Genomic DNA, 6,000 nt, shown 5'->3' on the forward strand with positions numbered 1-6,000 from the left:
CTGGGCAAGGATCAGATGTCTGCTCATGCTGGTTTGTATCCATGATGGCCAACGAATGGTGGGGTGGCCTCAAGAATTCTTCGAGGTTTTTTCATGCTGGAGCTTGTGAGCTGCCCCAAACATCAAGGTGTCCTAGTACGACAGGAGAAGTCTGCTTACAGGGCTCCAGGCTTTCCCATATGGAAGATTCGATAGCAGAGCTCTCTGAATGGAGGCCTGGGAAGCCTATCTCACAACCATTGCATCTGAGGAAAAGGGCAGGCTTGATCCAATGACACTGATTCCAAGTTCCAAGTGATCTGTGTTGATGGAAGTTCTCAGTCTAACGGGTCCCAATGCTGCTTGGTGTCCAGGGAGACCTTAGAATGTAGTGGCGGCTCTCGGGCCATACAGGATTCTCTATCCTGAGGATGACATCCAGAACCCAGGAGCCAGGTTTCCTTCTGGATGGATGCCTGAAAAGGACACCTCAATTGAAAATGCAGCTGAAGAACATGGCATGTTTTTTAGGGTGGCTCTGGGGTGAAGTACCAAAGGTTTGAGTTAACATGGAATCTCTTGCAGATGGATCACAATGCTGTTTTTTTTTTTTTTTTTTTTTTTTTTACGAGGTAGATCTTAGAATGTTTTGTGGCTAAGGTGCCATGCAGGGTTCTCCTAACCTGAGGGTTTAATACAGGTAAAAGAGCATGGTTTCCTTCTGGGGAGAGGAGATGTACTTTGTGTGGCTCAGGGACACATGTTGTATCATACGTTCCTATTCCAGAAAAGGCCTCTGAAGACAGATGCCTGACAACCTAATCTAGGGTTCCAATGAGGTCCCAGGGGCATGAGAGTTTCAATATTCAGACTCAGGACAGTTCACATGGGTGTCTGCCTGGATGTAGGTGATCAGGGTGTTTCAGACTGTGCAGTTTTGTCCAGAGTAGCCTCCAATATTGGGGTGGCCTCAGGGTCCTTGCATGTTTCAACCTGCTCTGGAGGGTTTGGGTAACGGTGACAGGCACAATTTCCATGGGAATGGCAGGCACAGTCCTGTGGTGTGGCTCCAGAGACCCCAAACTGGAGGGCATGTAAGCCATGGTTTTGGGAGAGAAGTCTGAAAACACAAACTCGGGTTAGGGTTAGTGGCAAGGTTATCGCAGGGCAATGCGTAGACCTGGAAGGCTACTCGTCAGGAACAGTAATTCGAGTGACTCAAAGGCGGAAGTTCAGGCTTTTATATCTGGATTGTGTGTACAGGATGGCTTCGGAATGCAGCTGTGGTCTCTTTGGTCCATGGGAGATCTTTGCTCTCTAAGGATCCTGGCGGCACCCAATAGTTTGATGGCTTTACGGGATGGGAAGAGTGCTATTTTCGATCTTAGGGGTGCCCCAAAACAGGGAATCCAGAGATGGGCTCTGGGTCTGGGCACCTGGAAAATCCCACCAAGGGTTAGGATATGGGCCTATGGGCATACCAGGCCTGCAATGCGGGATCCTGGTGTTGCAACTGAGAGGGCTTGTTTGAAAGCATGCTCAGACTGAGCATTACAATGCCTGTTTGTGCTCAGGGCAGCCTGCAGGAGTGGGCGTGGTCCCATTGCCCATGTGCTGGCTCCCACCCTGAGGGATGGTTTCCAGCCATGGGGAAGGAGGAATTCTCTATTGTGCTTCAGGTTTCCCCATTGGCAGGAATTCCAGCAAAGGTCTGGGGACAGATGCCTGAATACCAAGGATGCGTAGAAATGACAGATTTGGGCCATGGCCGTTCTCACATGCTGGATACGGGCCCCGCTTTCTGGGTGGCTGGCACGAGGTCTCGGCTCGGGCTCTGTCAGAAACAGCACTAGTGGCCAGAGAAGCCTATAAATCGTGGTTCTCTCAAGGGCCAAGCAGATTGTTCTACATGTGGGGTTTCTGTGCAGACTTAGGAAGCACTTCTTTCTATGGGGCAGGCAGAATGATGTGTTGTGGCTCCAGAATTCCCTATCAAGGGGGCTTGGGGACAAGTAGGGTAAGAATTCAAGTGTAAACACCAGCTATGATTAAATTGAGTGCCAAGCGGAAGTCAGTTCCAGTGTGCAGCAGCTTATACGAGACATCCAACACCTGAGTAAGGGCAGATGTCAGATGTTTGCTCACACTGGAATTTTTGTCTATGATGACCGAAAAAATGGAGCGGTGGCTTCAAGAGGCCATGAAGATTACCCATGCTTAGGATTGTGAGATGCTCCAAACAACAAGATTTCCTTCTAATGGGCAGGAGGAGTCTGGTTTGTTTCCTCCAGGGTTCCCCATGTGGAAAGTTTGGGTAGCATAGCCCTCCTGCATGGATGACTGGAAAGCACACGTCCAATGACCATTGCTGCTGAGGAAAATGACAGGTTCATTTTGGTGGTTCTGGGGCCAAGTACCAAGACCCTGTGTTGACTTGGAATCTCTTGCAGAGGTGTCCCAATACTGCTTTGTTACAAGGGAGGTCTTAGAATGTGCTTGTGACTAAGGGGCCATGAAGGATTCTCCTACAGTGAGGGATTGGCACAGGTCTATGTGCAGTTTCCTTCTTGGGAGAGGAGATGTTCTGTTTTGTGTCTCAGGGTACATATGTTGTATCCTAACTTGGTATTCAAGAACAGGCCTCTGAGGACAGATGCTTGAAACCTAATCTAGGGTTCCAATGATGTCCTAGGTGCACGTCAGGTTCAATATTCTGAATAAGGACCATTGACATGGGTGTCTGTCTGGACGTAGGTGTTCAGGATGTTTCAGACTGTGCATTTGCATCCAGAACCACTTCCAATATTAGGGTGGGCTCAGGGGCCTTGCAGGTTTCTCCCAATTTGGAAGTTTTGAACCACTGTGATGGACAGTGTTTCCTTGGGGATGACAGGCCCAGTCCTGTGGTAAGGCTCCAGAGACCCCATCCTGGAAGGCATGAGAGCCATGGTTTTGGGAGGGAAGTCTGCAAACACAAATATGGGATAGGGATAGTGGAAAGGTGATTGCAGGTCCAATGCATAGACCTAGAGGACAGCCCCTCAGGAACTGTAATTAGAGTGACTGGAAGCTGGTAGCACAGGCTTTTCTATCTAGATTGTGTGTCCAGGATGGGCTTGGAATGTAGGTGTGGTCTCATGGTTCAATGGGAGTCTTTTCCTCTCTATGGATCCTGGTGGCTCTCCATATATTGGTGGCTTTTTTGGAGAAGAAAAGACATATTAGACATCTTTTTCATATTAGGGATGCCCCAAAACAGGAAACATATGGTCCCTGAGCCTCACAACAGAATATCTCCTGTCCCCAGATGAAAGCCGTGTTCAAGACCTTTGTCAAACCCTCAGGGTATATGAATCCTGCACAGCCCCTTAGCCACCAGAACATTTTAAGATCTCCCTGGTAACAAACCAGCATTGTGACATATTCTCATGAGACTCCATGTCAACTCATGGCCTTGGTAATTTGACCCAGAGCCACAAGAACGAAACTGCCATGTTCCTCAGATGCAATGGTCAATGTAGGTGTGCTTTCTAGGCATTCATGTTGAAGAGTTCTGCTATCCAGACTGTAGAGCAAACAAACCAGACTCCACTTGTCCAGTAGAAGGACACCTTATTGTTTGGAGCATCTAAAAAGCCTCATCGGAGGAAATCCTCCATAGCCTCTTGACGTCACCCCTCCATTTGTCGGTCATCATAGACACAAACCCCAGCATGAGCAAACATATGACATCTGCCCTTACTCAGGTGCTGATTATCTCGAATAAGGCACTGTGCATTGGAACTGCCTTCATCTTGGCCCTTAATTGAACCGTAGCTTGTGTTTAAAATGCCATCCTCACCCTACTGGTCCACAAGCCCTCTTGATAGGGAATTCTGGAGCCACAACCCAACATTCTACCATACGCATAGAAGAAGGGCCTGGTGCGTCTGTCCAGAAACTATACATGAGGATAGATCTGCTCAGCCCTCAAGGGAACCCCGGTTTATACGCTGCCTTGGTCACTAGTACTGTGTGACAGAGCCTGAGCCCTGACCTCATGTCAGTCAAGCAGGGGGCGGGGCCCATATCCAGCATGTGAGACCGGCCATGGCCCAGGGCTATCATCCCTACCTATCTTTGGTATTCAGGGATCTGTCCACAGACATTTCCTGGAATCCCTACCAATGGGGGAAGCTAAAGCACCATAGAGAACTCCTCCTTCCCCATGGTAGGATTCCTGGAAGTTGCGATGGGTGTCCAATCCTCAGAGTGGGAGCTAGTTGCATGTCCAATGAGACCACGCCCACTACGGAGGACTGCCCTGGGCACAAGGCATTGTGACTCTCCGCCTGGGCATGCTTTGAAACAAATGTTCTCAGTTGCACATCCAGGACATGCATTTCAGGCCTGGTAGGCCCCTAGGCACAAATCTTAAATCCTGGTGGGATTTTCCAGGTGCCCAGACCAAGAACCTCTCTCCGGAATCCCGGTTTTGGGGCAGCCCTATAATGGAAAACAGCACTCTTCCCTTCCTCGGTTAAGGCACCAAACTATGGGGAGCTTCCAGGATCATTACAGAGGAATAATCTCTCATGGACCCATGAGACCACACCTGCATTCCGAGGCCATCCTGGACACATTATACAGACACAAAAGCCTGTGGTTCTGCCTTTGAATCATCCGATTTAGAGTTCCAGACGAACTGCCCTCCAGGTCTACGCAATGGGCCTGCAATCACCTTGCCATTAACCCCAAATGGAATTTATGTTTGAAGACTTCTCTCCCAAAACTATGGCTCACATGCCCTCCAGGATGGGGTCTCTGGAGCCACACCACAGGAGAGAACCTGCCATTCCCAAGGAAAAAGTGTCCATCACAGTTGCCCAATAATCTCCAGATTAGGAGAAACCTGCAAGGCCCCTGAGACCAGCCCAATATTGGAGGCCCCTCTGTCTGAAACACCCTGATCACCTCCTTCCAGGCAGATGCTGAGTCAGTGATCCAGAGTGAGAAGATTGAATCTGCCATGCCCCTAGGATCTCATTGGAACCCTAGATTAGGTTTTCGGGCATCTGGCCTGAGAGGTCTGTTCTGGAATACCAATATGATACAACATATGGTCCCTGAGTCCCACAATAGAACATCTCCTGATCCCAGATGGAATACGTGCTCTTGGACCTGTGTCAAACCCTCAAGGTAGCTGATAGCTGCACAGCCCCTTAGCCACCAGTGTTTTTAAGATCTCCCTGGTAACAACCCAGTATTGTTACCCATGTTCATGAAATTCCATGTCCAAATAAGCCCTTGGTACTTCGCCCCAGAGCCACCAGAATGAACCTGCCATGTTCTTAAGCTGCAATGGTTAGTGGAAGTGTGGTTTCCAGGCATCCATATGGGAGTGCTCTGCTACACTAACTTTCCACATGGGGGATCCAGGAGACAACAAACCACAATGCCCCTGTCCGGTAGAAGGAAACCTTCTGTTTGGAGCATCTCAAAAGTCCCAGCATGGGAAATTCCCCATGGCCTCTTGACGCCACCCCTCCATTTGTCGGTCATGATAGACACAAACTGAGGCATGAGCAAACATCTGACATCCGCCCTTACTCAGGTGCTGGATTTTCGATTCAATTGCTGCACACTGGAATTGCATTTCAGGCATGAATTTAATCATAGCTTGGGTTTATAATTCCATCCTCAACCTCCTGGTCAGCAAGCCCTCTTGAGAGGGAATTCTGGAGCTAAAAAGCAACATTCTGCCTTCCCCATAGAAAGAAGAAGGGCCTGGTGAGTCTTCCCAGAAACTCCACATGAAGATCAATCTGCTCGGCGTTTGAGGGAACCCCAATTGATAGGCTGCCCTGGGCACTAATGCTGTGTCTGACAGAGCCTGAGCCAAGACCTAGTGTCAGCCACCCAGAGATCGGGACCCATATCCAGCATGTGAGACTGGCTATGGCCCAAGTCCATCATCTCTTCCTATCCTTGATATTCAGGCATCTGTCCCCAGACCTTTGCTGGAATTCCTGCCAGTGGGGG

This window comes from Neovison vison, chromosome 2 (genome assembly GCF_020171115.1).
Source record: "Neovison vison isolate M4711 chromosome 2, ASM_NN_V1, whole genome shotgun sequence".
Lineage (NCBI taxonomy): Eukaryota > Metazoa > Chordata > Mammalia > Carnivora > Mustelidae > Neogale > Neogale vison.